The sequence below is a fragment of the Egretta garzetta genome, unplaced genomic scaffold (assembly GCF_000687185.1).
Source record: "Egretta garzetta isolate BGI_Z169 unplaced genomic scaffold, ASM68718v1 scaffold107, whole genome shotgun sequence".
Taxonomy (NCBI): domain Eukaryota; kingdom Metazoa; phylum Chordata; class Aves; order Pelecaniformes; family Ardeidae; genus Egretta; species Egretta garzetta.
In genome coordinates this window covers 1,250,290-1,266,276 of record NW_009260399.1, presented here as the reverse complement: position 1 = coordinate 1,266,276, position 15,987 = coordinate 1,250,290, and the positions used below count along the sequence as shown (strand labels likewise).

The window sequence follows — 15,987 nt, the reverse complement described above, 5'->3', positions numbered from 1 at the left end:
TAAATTGCCTTGTTTTGATTCTGCAGTGCAATTTAGAGGCTTATAAATCAGCAGTTGTGCCAGCAGTCATGCTCTGCCACAATTCTACACGTGAACTCCTGCATCTTTGGCTAACAACTTTGTCTGGAAAGTTTTAATGGATGTAAATAAATACTGAAGGAAAATGTAAAAATCAGAAATAGTAAAAATAATTGGGGAGGGGAAGTGCTGAAAGAAATGCTTTACTAAGCCTTACTTTATAAATACAGAAATTTAGAACAACAAAATTAAATTTAGGATTTCAATTATAGGTTCTCCCTCTTATTATCATTCATTTTGAGTTTTGTTTGCTTCCCTGACCATATATCGCAAGCTTTATGCTTCTCCCTGAGCACCTTTATATCAAGGCTGTAAGTGAAGACATTAGTCAAGACACTAATTTTTTGGCAGCTTATGCTTAGGGCACTGCAACTGCTTAATAAAAGACAGAATTGAAAGGATTAAGAGGAAGAAGCTTATGATTGGAAAGGCTCTTTATTTTGTAGAAAGTGGCTGTTTAAAGAAGAAAAACACCCTAACGCTTTCATTACTACGTTTCAACTGCCTGAAAAGATGTTTCAGTTCTGAGGTGGCTCAGAATTTGGGTGGTGTGAGGCGGTGGTGCAGGAAGCTGCTGAGCAGCGTGAGGGCTCGCAGCGATGAAGGCAGCCTTGGATTCACTCTGTGCACAGCTAAAGCCTGCAGGAGCAGCAGTCAGCGCCTTCGCTTTCAGGGAGGACTTGGAATTGCTGACTGAGAACCAGTCCAGCACGTAACACTGAGGCAGTATTTAGCATCACTTATAAGACCGAATCTTTTTTCCTTACGTCTTACGGCAATAAAAAATACTTGGAGTAGTTAACTCCTTGGTCCTGTCAAGCATGGAGGATGTATATTGTTCTCTTCAGGAAGTGTTAATACTTTGCTGTTCCTTTTCAGGGACTAAACAGCTGCACAGGTTTTAATGCTGTTGTACTGTGAAGGCCTGAAAGGATTGTTCTGCAGGATCTGTATCTTGCTGAGGCTAAAATAGCGAGTTTAACAATATGTTGTGATACTTTCTGTTGAGAAATTTTTTTTTTTGGAAGTATGAAGCAAAAATAACTGGGTTTTTTTCAAGTATTCCTGATGGGCATCTATTGTGCTTTGCCACTTCTGAACCTTCGCTGATGTTGGCAGAGGTTTGCTACTGAACTTTTTGTGTGATCGCAAACAGCTCGTGTCTTCTGGACGGGTGCTGCAGGACTGGGTGTGGGTGAAGCACGAGGCTCAGCTCTCCAGCACCTTTATCATCTCAGCTAGTGCTGCAAACTGTGCTTTGCTAGCGGCAGCGTTTCTGATCCCGCTGCATCCATATTGGACTCAATGATCTTAAAGGTCTTTTCAAACCAAAGTGATTCTATGATTCTATATGCCGTCCCTTAAGAACGTTGGTATCTTACCCTTTAACAACAGTGGAAATGTTCTGTGTTTCAGATGGAAAAGGCTATAGTTCACAGCATATCCTTCTTCCTTATACCCTCAGTGGTTTTGTCCTTTGCTATTTGTTGCATTTGGTGATGTTGTCTTTTAAAGTGATGTTATCTTCTGGTTTACTGCTGACTAATTTGTGTTGTATTACACTTTTTTCTGTCGGTACATGTTTGGCTCTGATGTACTTATCTTGTGCATCTTCATTAGTTGTCATTTAAAATGTGTTGCCTCTTGATAATTTCTATGCTTTTACTATTTTTTTTTTAGTTTATAAAAAGCAATGTTTCTTTTTATCCGATGGTTTTCTCGACTTGGAAGTTCTTATCTATGTTAATTCTATGTTAATTCAATGTTTAAGTCTCTGACAATTGCTTCCATACAGCTTGGTCTATATATTTACTGGTTTTATACATAGCCTGGGCCTTCTAAACTTATTTTTGCCTTGTTTCACTTTTCAGTGTGGTAATAATAATTTCAGATACTTCGTAGATATTTGTTTTCTGTAGTATTGGGTGCTTTTCCTGTCATCTAGTGGCAACTAATTCTAATTCCCAGTCTCCAGTTAGTATAGTCTTAATGTTTCCTATACTGTGATTAAAACCAACTATTTTCATTTTATACACATCTCCTGCAAATCTTGTCTATGTTTTACTGACTACTTCAAAATAATATGAGGTTGTGCTTACCTGAGACCATGAGTCTCACCAAGTTGCTGGCACTTACAAAAAGCTGCTCCCTCCCTCCTCCTGCTTGTATCTCCACTCTCTTTTAAGAGTCAAAATTCTTACTTCTTCCCTCCACACACACTGATCTCTGTTACAATTTGTCTAATTTTTTGATTAAAGTTTTCATGGAGATCAGAATTTCCAGCTGTTAATATTAAAAAAAAAAAAAACCAAACCCTTTCATAGGGCAAACTTTTATTATTATTTCTCAATATTTTTGATGATGCATTCCTTTATTTTTGTTCTTGCTATTGTAATTGCTGTTTTGTTTTAACGTGGTCAAAAATCCGTTGTGATAATTCTGTTCTTCACCACTTGGAAGACTTGTGGCGTAGTTTTCTCTCTCTAATGCCTGTTCAGTCATGTTGGTTGCTTTTTGAAGTCTTTACATCTATTTGGCCCTAGTTAATGTATCTGATAGATTCAATACCTTCCCCTTCGGTGACTTGATTCTCGTGATCCTCAAAGTGAGGATTCTGACCGGGTAACACTGCATCCTGTTGCAGGAGTTACCACGCTGCTTGATAGATTATCACATTGCTTGATAGATTTGGGGTGGGGTGGGTGTGTTGTTTGTTTGTTTTAACTTGGAAAGCAACTTTCTCTTGTTTTGCCTAGAACTGAAATCTACTTCTGTTTAATAAACAAAAGAGGCGATTCAGTTGTTTGCTCCAGCAGATAATTATGCTGCAAGTAGTCAGAATGCCAGGATAGTTTTGGAGATAATGGTAGCTGAGTAATGCCCCATTATATTTATTGTGATTTCCCCCCCACCCCCCAAGGTAAAAAAAAAAATTGTAAGTGTGCGTAAATGTCTCGATCATTCTTTTCCATGCAACCATGCTACTTGTCTGGCTTCGGGGGGAGGAATCACAATAAATACAATTAGCTGAAGTAGGGTTTTTATTTGCAAAAATAATGTAATATTTTCTATGTCTGTCTTCAATACAGAGAACAGACCCGCAGCTCCTTGCTCAGTTCTATTACGCTGATGAGGAACTAAATCAAGTAGCAGCTGAACTGGACAGTTTGGATGGAAGAAAAGACCCACAGAGATGTACACTGCTAGTCAACCAGTTTCGCTCTTGTCAGGTAATCAAAATGGCACCTTCCTGATTTCATTGACATTTTTCTGTACATTAAATGTATTACATTATTTATTGTATGGACTAGTTTTTATTGTCATGTCCCTTTAAAATGAACCTTTGGTAGATATATGCCTTTCCTTAGCTTAAAGGGTATATTTTTGAAAACACTCTTAATAAATTAAATCAACTACATCTCATTTAAGAGTGTGTTGATGCTTTCCCTTAAATAAGAACATATATTAAAGACTTTGTTTCCTTTATATAAAGCAAGCATACAGAGCTTACTAGAACATGGGAAATATTTCAACATTTCAGGCCGTATAAAGTAGCCATGTCTTCTGTAGATGCTCAGCTTTCATACCTCATGAATCCAATAGCTTTTCATTAGTAAATGAACTACGTGAAGACAGCACATAGCTTTGCTGATTTTTGCATGAGTATTATCTGCTTCATGTAAGAAGTCTTAAAGATGAGAAGAACTTCTGAGGAACCAAGCAAAAGAGGGGTTTTATCTGTAAATTGTTTCAGAAGTATGAACCTGTCTCTAAGTTCCTGTTATATAATATAGTTTGCCTAAAAAGAGATTCCTGGTAGTATTTGCTGAAAGTACTTTGAGCAAGACTTGAAGGGAGAAGAGCCAGAGACTGCAAAGACCAATTCAGTTAAGTTTAGCTCTGTAACTTGGATGGCTTTGTATTTGATTTATTGAGAAAAACAATTCAGAAGTTGAAAAACAAGTGATAAAGTATAACTTTCCCTGTCATGCTGTATGCCATTCTACAACAAGTTTTTCAATAATTGTTAGGGGTAAAAACTACTTTTGTACTTGCATGAATGCTTTGATACTTCTTCTCCCAGTCACACCCAAGAAAAACATTTTAAACTGAAACAGGTTCAAGTCCAGAATACACCATGGTGGTAGGGGGATTTCTGTATGAAATGTAAATACTTGCTGTCAACTCAGGAGAATTGGAAGTGGAAAGACCATAGTAATAAAGATTCATTTACATCTCCACCAAGTAAAAAGTGGCAGTTAAGTGTAAAGGATGTATTTTGACTCATCCCGTGCTAGAATTTCTTACTGTGAGTAATAGTAAAATCTACCAAACTTCTTTATGTGGAAAAATTTCATCACTACTCAAGTTAAGATGAGTCTGTTAATAAGTTAACTGAGTCTTAAAAAGAAACATGAGATATTATATGCTTGCTTGCAAGAAAACTAAACTTTAAAAGTGCAGTTTTTTGAAGAGCACTTAGAGAAAGAGTTGACAGTCAATGTATTGTTATGTCAGAAACAATTTTAATACTTCTGTCTACTTTGAATATCTTCAGTTTCCTACTGTACTATCAGTAGAGAAAAATGAGGAGTTTAAGGCTTTACCAAATTGGAAACTGAGTTTAGTAGCAGTCAAAATTCAGTGACTTGGAGCAGAGAAAAAACAAGGGTGAGAGTTATCTTGAGAGATCATTGACTTCAATCTTCTGTGTGAAGGATCAGCTGTGCTCAAATCCCTTTTCACAAATATTTATCTGACTTGTTCTTATAAACCTCCAGTAATGGACATTCCACAGACTTTCTAGGCAAATTCTTTCCAGACTGTTTGATTAGGAAAGGTTTTCGGATTATAAGGATGGATGAAGAATATCATGGTCAAGGTGTTCTCCTTGTCTATTGTTTTATCCCTGAAGATGACAATCTAGTCCCTGTTTCTCTCCAGGGGCATGGGCTTTCCAATTTGTTTCTTGTAGTGTAGGCAGACCTGAGGAGCTGTTCTGTTCAAAAAGTAGCTTCTCTTTCACCTGTAGGAATGCAGGAAATACAGACTTGGAGAGTTCCTTGGTCAGTTCGCTTGGTTTGTTACGCAGTGACTCACCACCTTGTGACTCTTAATACCTTCTGATGCCTGGTAATTTCTTCTTTTCATTTGTCAAACAGATTGCTGTTACTAAAACAATCTGTTGCTCAAGCTGAAAGAAAAGATGGAGATGGCTTTATTTTTTTCATGTAGCTATTTCTGTAATTTGTAATTTTCAAAGTTCTGCAGAACAGGTCAGATCATCATCAAATGTCATGTCAAAAACGGCTTCGCTAATTAGAACTTACATTATTTTGTAGCCCTTTGTGTAAAAGCAATGGGTTTTGGTTTTTTTTTTTTCCTTTTAAGAACTTATCATGTAAATGCCAAACAAGAGAAGGAGCAGTATTTTACGAAGGATTCTGAATGTAGGTATTTGCTAATCAATATTGCATGGTAAGAGGCAAAATCCTAAGCCTAAGGTATTAGCCTCGTTTTAGCCTAAGGTATGGTGGAGTTTGAGGAAGATGGCGAACAAACAGCCAGCCCTGGGGTCAAAATGACTGTAATGGAAGGTTGTGCATGTGAAAGCAGGGTAACAGCTACGTTGTGCAATAGCTCTGTGATATCTGCAACAACAGTCGTACAATTCTCAGGCCTTTTTAAAGAAAGTGCCTTTTCTCACTCTTCAAGCAATGCTTTTGAAAAGGAACTTGTGACCACAGAACATAGTTAACCAGACTCAAAGTCTTTGCAGGATTACTTTTTTTCTATTGTTGTCCTTTATTTTCCCATGCATTATTAAGGTTACCAGATTATTCCCACTTTATATTTCCATAAATTTTACAGGGGCATAGTTTTTTCTGTCAGACTTTAGTGTTTTCTAGGGACAAAGATTTCTAAAATCTCTTGACCTTCTTCCTTTTTATCTGGTTTTGCATTTAATTCATTGTTCCTGGGTTGCTTATTTTCAGATGATTTACTGATAGTCTCTGCTTGACTAATAGGTGATGTTTTGAAATTTTATTTTGTTTTATTAACTACAGGAAAGAAATGTCTTTAGTGTGGGTTTTTGTTTTTTTTTTCCCCCAAAAGACCAACAAGTCTTTACAAACTGTGATTCTTCTTAGACAGAGGTTTTATCCTGTTGGATCTTACCTATATCTGAAGAGCAAAGTTTTAGATCTTTGTCTATATTGTCAACTTTTGGTACTGTTCTTAGAGCTCCAAATTTACTATAGTATGTGAAGAGATTCAGGCAAAACAAAAGGACTCTGCCTAAGGGATCTGATGCTTTATAGTGGACATAGTTTGTGTTTTCTATCTTAACAAAACCGGCAGTATCAGTCAAGGCAAGTTGAAGGTATGATGCATTGTAGGGTTCCCATGGATATGCAGAGAACTTCAGTCTTCAGGACTGTTGATGCTTTCTTAGTAAAGAACTGCAACTCTGAATGTTGTGTTACACTGGTTTGCCTCAATACTATTTGATGATAAAAATCACACTTTTTGTAGTAAATTAACTTTTCAAAACTTCTGAAGATCTTGCAACTTGGATTTCAGATGTTGTGAGCTGACTGTATAGTGTGATGCTGAGTAGTATATATCTATAAATAAGAATCAAGGTAATTGTTGTCAAAGCTTCACTTTTCATTTTCACGTTAATGTGATATAACACTTCTTACAGTTATGGTAGCCTACTTTAAAAATGACATTCCTCATTTCACTTTGGTGTTTGCATGGTAGAATATTACAGGAACATAACATATCTATTAATACAGTACCTTGCATTTATTGTGTGGTCAATACCTGTCCAACAGAATAAGCCACTTCTTCTAGTTGTTTCTGTTAAAATCAACAATAATGTAAGCGTACAGAGATGCATGATAAAAAGCTATTAAGTTTTTCATAAATGAAAAAAGGGCAGCTAGGAAGTCATACTTTGGTTTGCTGAACTTGATTGATGGTAATAGAGGGGCCGTACTTTTTTAAGAAAAAGATGTTTGCATCTGTGGATCTTCAGTAATATGCAGTGCTGGTTCATCAGAGGTTTTTCCCTTGCAACACAAATAATTCACTGAAGTATTTTTATACTAGGGTTTTAATAAGGTGTCTTTTTCGATGCTGCTCCCAACATCTCACAGTATTGAATTTCATAAGAAGTAATGGTACTTTGTGTACGTTTTTAATTAATCACTCATGCATTTGCAGTCACTTTGAAAATTAATTTGCCTTGTTCATTGCTATTTTCACATTGATTAATATCTTGCTACTTGAGTTGATAAACTGTTTTAAAACCATTTCTCAGCCATGTAAATGGAATTAGATTTTATGTTACATATTACAGAACTTCACTGGGTTTGTTTAAGAGTAAAGAGTAAAAAACCTCCTTTGTTTCTAACCCTGGAATTTTGTTAGGACTCGATAGGTAAACACGGAACCTGTGTTTAAGTACTTTACATTGTGAAAGTGTTGTCAGGATCGTAGTCCCTGCTCGCTCTTTGGGTGTCCTGAGAATTATTTCTCGGCATACAGTGCAAGGTCTCAGGATAGCATGAGTCAGTTCCCAGCATGGATTTATCAGAATTATTCCTTGAACTGCAGATTGTGTCTCAGCAATGCGTAATTAGATCTGCTAAAGCACACTAGGAAGGAATTTGCCCCTGCCAGGGCACTGACCTGCAGCAAACCATAGACTTGCCCAGCTCTCTTACCCTCTCGCACCATGCCACAGAAAAGTAAACCAGGGAATTTATAATATTTGTGAAACATGACTGTTTCTGGCTCACTGGTAGGAGTGATTGAGACTGCGTTGAGTGGTAGCACATTATACTGGCTCTTTGCTCTTTTCCAGCTATTTGCCTGCTTGGGAAGCACCTCTTGAATTACTGCAGTTGGTGGTCCAGCATTTTCAAGTCATCTATCAGCAATTTCAGTTTGCTGTAACATTAGGCTTTAAAATGTAGCCTTTAGTGGGCTGCTTCATGCATGGGTCACTCCTCCATATAGTGGGTGACAAGCAGACACTTATGAATCTGAACCTCATTATTTATCACAGTGTAAGTTAATGTTGCTGAGGAATCTGAGCCCTTGGAGAAAGCTGAAGCATATTTCAGTGTTGTGTTGTTATCACTTGTCTGTCTCAATTTCTGTAGCAATATAAAATACATGGTGAATGTTATAAAAAATGTTTCAACCAGACTTAATCTCCATATTTCTTCCAGCTCAATTTAACAATTGAAAGCATCATTATGAGTTGAGATTCAAGTGTCAGTGAAAACAAAGCTTTGCCCTTATCATAAAGGAGCACATGTTAGAGTGGTTTGAACCTACAGGCTGAAGGAGCTTATGGTAGAGTGTGGAAAGAGGGTAAAAATGGGCTGTGAGAAACAATGAGTAATAAGATGGTAGAGGGTAAAATGTTGCCAGAAGCCCATCTGGGGAATCTCTTTTGTCACAGAGTGCCAATCCTAGAACCCTAGAATGGTTTAGGTTGGAAAGGACCTTGAAGATCATCCAGTTTCAACCCTCATGATGTGGGCAGGGACACCTTCCACTAGACCAGGTTGCTCAAAGCCTCATCCAGCCTGGCCTTGAACACTTCCAGGGAGGGGGCATCCACAGCTTCTCTGGGCAACCTGTTCCACTGCGTGACTACCTTCCCAGTAAAGAATTTTTTCCTAATATGTAATCTAAATCTACCCCCTTGCAGTTTAAAACCGTTACCCCTCATCCTGTCACTATAATCCGTGATCGAGTCCCTCCCCATCTTTCCTGTAGGCCCCCTTTAAGTACTGGAAGGTTGCTTTAAGGTCTCCCCAGAGCCTTCTCCTCTCCAGGCTAAACAACCCCAACAGTCTCAACCTGTCCTTACAAGGTAGTTGTCCCACCCCTCTGATGGCCCTCCTCTGGACCCATTCCAACAGGCCCATGTCTTTCCTGAGCTGAGGTCCCCAGAGCTGGATGCAGCACTGCAAGTGGGGTCTCACCAGAGCAGAGGGACAGAATCCCCTCCCTTGATCTGCTGGCCATGCTGGTTTTGGTGCAGCCAAGATATGGTTGGCTGTGTGGACTGCAAGTGCACATTGCCGTCCCATGTGCAGCTTTTCATCTACCAATATCCCCAAGTCCATCTCCACAGGGTTGCTTTCAATCCACTCATTGCCCAGCCTGTATTGATGTTTGAGATAGCCCCCACCCATGGCCTTGTTGAATCAAAATAAAAATTTTAATTAAAAATTATATAATTATACTCTTCACCTTTGAAATATGGTTTTTGTGTGTCTTAAAAGCTTAAAAACATTACTTGTGTCCTGAAGCTGGAGATGGATGGATAAGACAAATCTAAAAGTGGGGTAAGCTGTTCATCTCATGCTCCTTAGTGTCTCATTGAAGCAGCGATGATGTTTGGTAATGGGCAACTTCAGAAGGTAGTTACCAATTTCTGCCCAATACAGGGAGACCAGTCTGGTTGCCTTTCACCTCAGCTCTCACCATATACATGGGTAAATTTCTAGATTGCTTTTTTCTTTTATTCAAAAAACCCCAACCAAACCCAAACCACCACACACAATGACGAAGTTGTTGCAGGGTTTGCAAAATGCCTGATACAATTTCCTGAGTGGAGGAGAACCAATTCTGAGCTACAGTGAACTCTGGCATAGAACATGCGTGGATTTATCTGTAGTGGGAAATGGAAAGGATCTTCAGAGTGTGACTGTTGATATTTTTTTTATATATATATTTAAAAATAAATAAAAGTTGGTGTAGCATGGAATGATAACGCAGGTGGCAATCAGTAATGCACAAGGGTGAAACTGAAGCTAGATTGGCAAGTTGCTAAATAATGAAAAGGGAACTTATCTTTGTATACAAAATACAATTAATTTTTTATCAGTGAAAAAAGGAATGTGATTATATTAAATAGCGCATGCTGGGGAAGCCATAGGATGTTATTGAAGGGACTGTGATGTGAGGTTATGCTACACCATCTGCTCACAATGACCCCATTCGTTGCATACAAACTCCTATGAAAAAGCACTGTCTTTGGAAGATGAGGTAGTCATCCATTTCAAACATGACGAGGTAACAGGAGAGCAGAATTAATATTTTATCTGTACTTCAGTTAGAACAATTTTTTTTTTTTTGGTCCAGATGTCACAAGTTTTCTTGAAAGTAAAAAAAAAAACCAGTATTTTCTTCTTTGTGAAAGAGAATCTGGCTATAGAAGGCTCTTAATTTCTGAGGTTATGAAGTCTTCTAACATTCTATTTAAAAAGATAAGATGATGTTTCATTTCGTCATGAATTATCTGACCATACTTTTTATATTAAGAAAAATTGACATGTTGGTATTGACATAGTGAACCTGAGACACACTGGTGTAATTCCCAGAGCGTTTGAAGGCTAAATAAGGACAGTGGAGCCAGGTCATTTTAAAACTGACTTTTTTCAACATTTGTTAAGCGTGAGACTATACCAGCTCCACTTCTGTAGGAATTAATGTAATGTGACATGTCTGACTATCAGGGACTTTATAGTTCTTCCACATTCTTCAACGGTGCCATCAGAGGATTGCTCTCAGCTCTGCTGTGTTACTCCTTTTTAAGTTTTTTTTTTTTACTATAGCAAAGAAGGATAAATTTTAGTATCAGCCACTGAATTGTTTATGTAGTCTCATGACTTAAATATGCTGCAGTTTGCCTTCTTTCCTCCATACGTACATGGTAGCACCACGTTAGCAAGATCACCAATACATGCAAATTATTTATTTGGTGATATTTCCATATTTGGGGATTAATTCTGGTTTTTTCTGTTAGAAGCTTTTTCACTTAATCATGTAAGAAAGAAACCCCTTTCTTTAATTTTTCTTTAATGCTGAGGAAGCACGATAAGAAAGACAAGAATGCAAATTATTTTTTAAAGACAGTTCTTAGCAGTGGAATTTAATTTTCATTGTGACCTTAACATACTTACAAGTTAAAATAAAGGCTGGCTTTTTCTATGAGATAAATCATAAATCATTAACTATTTAGTCTACTTTCAGGGGATACAACACCAATACTGTAACACTGTGTACATATGTATTTGAAATATGAATAATGGATTATTATGAAGAATATTTTGTGGAATATTGTGCAACCTTGTCTTAAGTGAGTTTTTGTTAAACAAAAGGAAGCCTTTAAATGTTTATCTACATATATTGTGCATTGGGTGCAACAAGGACTTCTACATATTAGAAGGAGGGATTACAAAATATTTTGGAGTTTGAGAGAATAGATGAATTTCAGACTGCCCTTCTGTTACTGTTAGTGTATAATTTAACAATAAACTACTAATTGACTGGCCAGAGTTCAAGGTCATGGGAAGAAAACAAACTGATACCCATTAGGGTAGCTTGTTCAGTCATTGTAATTTTATAATCAGACAGACAGAAGCAGAGCTTAAATAGTTCAGTCATAGCTCCAAGTTCCTCTTGTGGAGTAAAGATGCAGCGACTGTCTTCTGCCTCGAACTTATGCTTCAGAAAGAATTTGTGTTAGTTCATTGCAGCACAATGTTCTTGGTGGAAAAAAAATTGCAGACTTTAAGACAGTAATTAAAAAAATGTTCCTTTTTGAGAGAATTACATGGGTTAGCAAGTTACTGTTGCTTCATCGAAGTCTGGAACGGTTGATATAAAGACAGCTTGTGATAAGTTTGATGTTGGAGAGCAGTCATTGGATGGTAGGCTCTGTTAGTACATGCTTTTTGCATGACATGCACCCATAAAAACTTCCAATTTTAAAGGGTTTGGGAAATAAATACTTGCATGAAATGAATTGTGCAGAAATTGTGCTGTGTTGGTTAAGAATGCTTACAGTTTGCTTATCCCAGCTACTCTCTCCTGGATTTTCAGTTTTTACAGAGTAGTGCTATTTTTTCAACATTTTTAAAAGCAGTGCTGAGATGAACAGCAGCAGTATTACCCTAAGTACATGGTTCTTAGGGCTGTGAAACAAATAAAGCTAACTACTTTTATATGTCCATACTGCTTCTTGTGCCATGGTTCAGAAAAAAGCCCAGAATTTAATTTTAAAAATGTAGTGCTCTTGATGCTACCGTATGATGAACACAATATAAATTCTTGGTTTTGCCCTGAGAATACATTTTCACTTCTTGAGATTTCTGTGCATGAAGATTACTTAAGCAAATACCAAGCAACAGATATTTGTATTCTTTGATTTCTCAGGTGCCTCAGGGTTTCTGTAACTACTGCTAAAGTTGTCGTTGTTCCACTTACATAGTGCTCATAATAAAACAGCAGAGTAGTTAATGTAGAAGCGTAAGTGATCATCTTTAGGCTGCAAAGCTTGTTGAATTGATTTGTGCAACTGAGGCACTAAGATAAACTGTCTTATTGATGTAAGCTCTTGTAATTTTTGCTTTAGAATGGTTCTGATACTGTGAGGTCTTTTTTGTTTTTATTTTTTTTCTTCTGGTTAGGTCTGATATAGTCTCAGAATTATAGAGTACTTTGGGTTGGAAGGGACCTTTGAAGGTCATCTAGTCCAACCCCCGCCCCTGCCATGGGCAGGGACATCCCCAACCAGATACGTTTTTTAGCCCCACCCACCCTGACTTGAACGCTTCCAGGGATGGGGCCTCCACTACCTCTCTGGGCAACCTGTGCCAGTGTTTCACCACCCTCATTGCAAAAAAATTATCTTCCTTATACCTAGTCTGGATCTACCCTGTTTCAGTTTAAAACCATAATCCCTTGTCCTATTGCAACAGGCCCTGCTAAAAAGGCTGTCCCCAGCTTTCTTCTAGGTCCCCTTTAAGTGCTGAAAGGCCACAATAAGGTCTCCCTGGAGCCTTCCTTTCTCCAGGCTGAACAACCCCAACTCTCTCAGCCTGTCCTCACAGGAAAGGTGCTCCAGCCCTCGGATCATTTTTGTGGCCTCCTTTGGACCCATTCTAACAAGTCCATGTCCTTGTGCTGAGGACCCCAGAGCTGGACGTGGCACTGCAGGTGGGGTCTCACCAGGGCAGAGCAGAGGGGCAGAATCACCTCCCTTGCCCTGCTGGCCACGCTGCTTTTAGTGCTGCCCAGGATAAGTTTGGCTTTCTGGGCTGTGAGCACATATTGCCAGTTCATGTCCAGCTTTTCATCCCCAAGTCCCTCTTGGCAGTGCTCCTCTCAATCCCTTCATCTCCCAGCCTGTTTTGATACTGGGGGTTGCCCTGGCCCAGGTGCAGGGCCTTGCAGTTGGCCTTGTTGAACCTCGTGAGGTTCATGTGGGCCCACTTCTTGAGCTTCTCCAGGTCACTGTGGATGACATCCCATCCCTCAGGTATGTCAGCTGCCCCACTCAGCTTGGTGTCATCTGCAAACTTGCTGAGGGTGTACTCAATCCCACTGTTTGTTGTTGATGAGAATATTAAACAGTACTAGTCCTAAGACAGCCCCCTGAAGGACATCATTTATCACGAGTTCCCATCTGGACACTGAGCCATTGACCACTACCCTCTGGTTACAACCATTCAACCAATAAATAAACAAGAATGAATTCTAGCAGGCTTGCAGTCTCATGTCTGCTTTTCACTCACGGGGTAACTGGGATTATAAAATATTTTCCATTTTTCACATAATCCTACAAACCTCTGGCCTCAGTGTCAGCCCTGTTTATTATTTGTACTATTGTCCTCTATAGGGACTTTGAAAATTTGACTGGAACATAATTTAACCCTGTAGTTGGAATGTGAAGAGTTCTCTCAGTAGATCTAATTAACATGTTTGTGGTTGGCTTATTCTGCAACGCAAATAAGAGTCTACAAGTATGTAATATTTTATAATTGAGAAAATAAAATTTTGAGGGCATTCCTCAACTAGGAAGGCAGCATTATCCTTATGTAAATTTTAGGAGATTCTTAAATCACTCATTTAAAATATACAGGTAGTAGAAATTATCCTAGGCCTGAAACTCTGTATTATAAGAGGTCTCCACAAATTTGGGCTCTGCAGTTTTGAGTTGAACTGTTGGATATAACTCTTTATTAGTGGTATAATACCTTGTTGGCCTTTCTTTGTTTTTTTTCTTCAGCTGCAGAACCTCAACATAACTCTCGATTAACTCTGTATTTGGTGAAACCAGATTTTCCATTGTTTTTTAATGCAAAGTGTGTTCTTTCTCTCCTAGCAGGTAAAGGCTTTTAAATCTACCAGTGCTGTGGATTAAGACTGCTAGGTTTCATAACTGTGGTAATGGAAATGCATAGAGTGATTTCAGAAAAAAATACTTATGTAAATTTGGGGGGGTTTGGTCAGAGTCCTATGATAACTTTAGCAGCTGTGCATGTGGATTGCCCAGTATTTGATTCAAGCAAGCCCTCAGGCACTTGGTGGAAATGTTATAAACATTTTAGTTTCAGTAAATCTCTTAGCTTTATTACTTGGCTATGTGGTTGAGTATGGGCAAACGAGATAAATAAACTTTGATTTTTGTAAAAAAAAAACTTCACAAACATGTATTTCTGCGTTATCGCACATAGTTCCTTAGGCATAATTTCATGGTCAGTTGGCAGTGTCAATTAAAGATTTTCCATTTCAAATTGACACTATTCTTGTTCCCATCCCCGCACTTCAGCATGGCACCCCCTCAAAGCACAGCTTCCCGTTGGCTTAAACTGATTTGAGACTGTGCTGCCATGAAGAAGAGAAGACTGAGAGGGGATCTCATCAACACATACAAATATCTTGAGGACGGAAGCAGTCTGTTTGCAGTGGTGTCCAGCGACAGGACTAGGGGCAATGGATGCAAACTGAAACATAAGAGGTTTCAGTTGAATATGAGGAAGAACTTCTTCACTCTGAGGGTGGCAGAGCACTGGAACAGGCTGCCCAGGGAGGTTGTGGAGTCTCCTTCTCTGGAGATATTCAAAGCCCGCCTGGATGAAGTCCTGTGTAGCATGCTCTAGGTGAGCCTGCTTTAGCAGGGGGGTTGGACTAGATGATCTCCTGAGGTCCCTTCCAACCCTTACGATTCTGTGATTCTGTGTGATTCTGTGAAAACAGGCAGCCTTGTCTGTCCGTCCTTCCTTCCAGTACCAGTCCATGTGCTCCGGGAACCCTGGTTCATGTTCCAGCAGTGAGTGAACAGCCGCAGAGCGGGTGGGATCACCTGGAAGCCTGGTTGTAGAGGAGGCTTTGGTGGGGTTGCTGTATCTCAGCCAGATGGTCATGCTAGTTCACTGTCCATGTGGATGCACAATGGCATGGAAGTGCCGAAGTACAGCTGGAGCGGTGTCCACAGACAGGAGTGGAGAGAGAGGGGTGGATGTATAGATCCTTATCTGCAGCCAGTTTAAATAAGCTGTGGTCAGCTTTAGACCTCTAGGAAACCACATCTTCAGCTGCACCGATACACGTTTGCAGAGTCATTCTGTGAACTTTTAACAGTGAAGTGACCTGGGCTGCTGTGGATCAGTGCACTGAAACCATTCACATAGGCCCCTGTACAAGTAAGCTGAGAGTGCAGGTGAGGCAGCCCCTGACAGCCTGGAGATGGGAACAGAGGCTGCAAAGTAGGTGAGATAAGGGGCTGACTTCTCAAGTTGGCCTTGCTGCCTAACACTTACGCTGCAAAATGGCCTTATGCTGTTTGATGCCCATCTTTGATGAAAAGTGGCTTTCTATTTCAGGTGTAAAGGTGTCTCCTATTAACTGATAAGTTTAAGTGGTATGAGAATAAGGAATCTCTAGGAAAAAAAAAAGTGCCCTTTTATTCTGTGCTTTATCTGAATTGTATCCATGCTGAAGAGAAAGCAATTTTTAAAGAGAAAGTCAGCATTAATGAGCATCCCTCGGTGAAGAAGGTATCTGTGAAGAGCTGTTAAATAACTCATA

General features: G+C 39.0%; 1 protein-coding gene across 3 annotated transcripts in view; it reads left to right on the top strand.

The window, feature by feature from the left end:
• The first annotated feature begins 3,173 nt into the window (after nt 1-3,173).
• ZFYVE28 (zinc finger FYVE-type containing 28) overlaps nt 3,174-15,987 on the top strand; it is an 82,225-nt gene continuing 69,411 nt past the window's right edge. For 2 of the 3 annotated variants that reach the window (XM_009643189.2, XM_035898669.1), the window contains exon 1: nt 3,237-3,308. The gene's annotated coding sequence lies outside the window, so the exon portion shown is untranslated. Of the gene's footprint in view, nt 3,309-15,987 lie in introns of all 3 variants that reach the window. The other variant, XM_035898671.1, reaches the window with a different exon arrangement.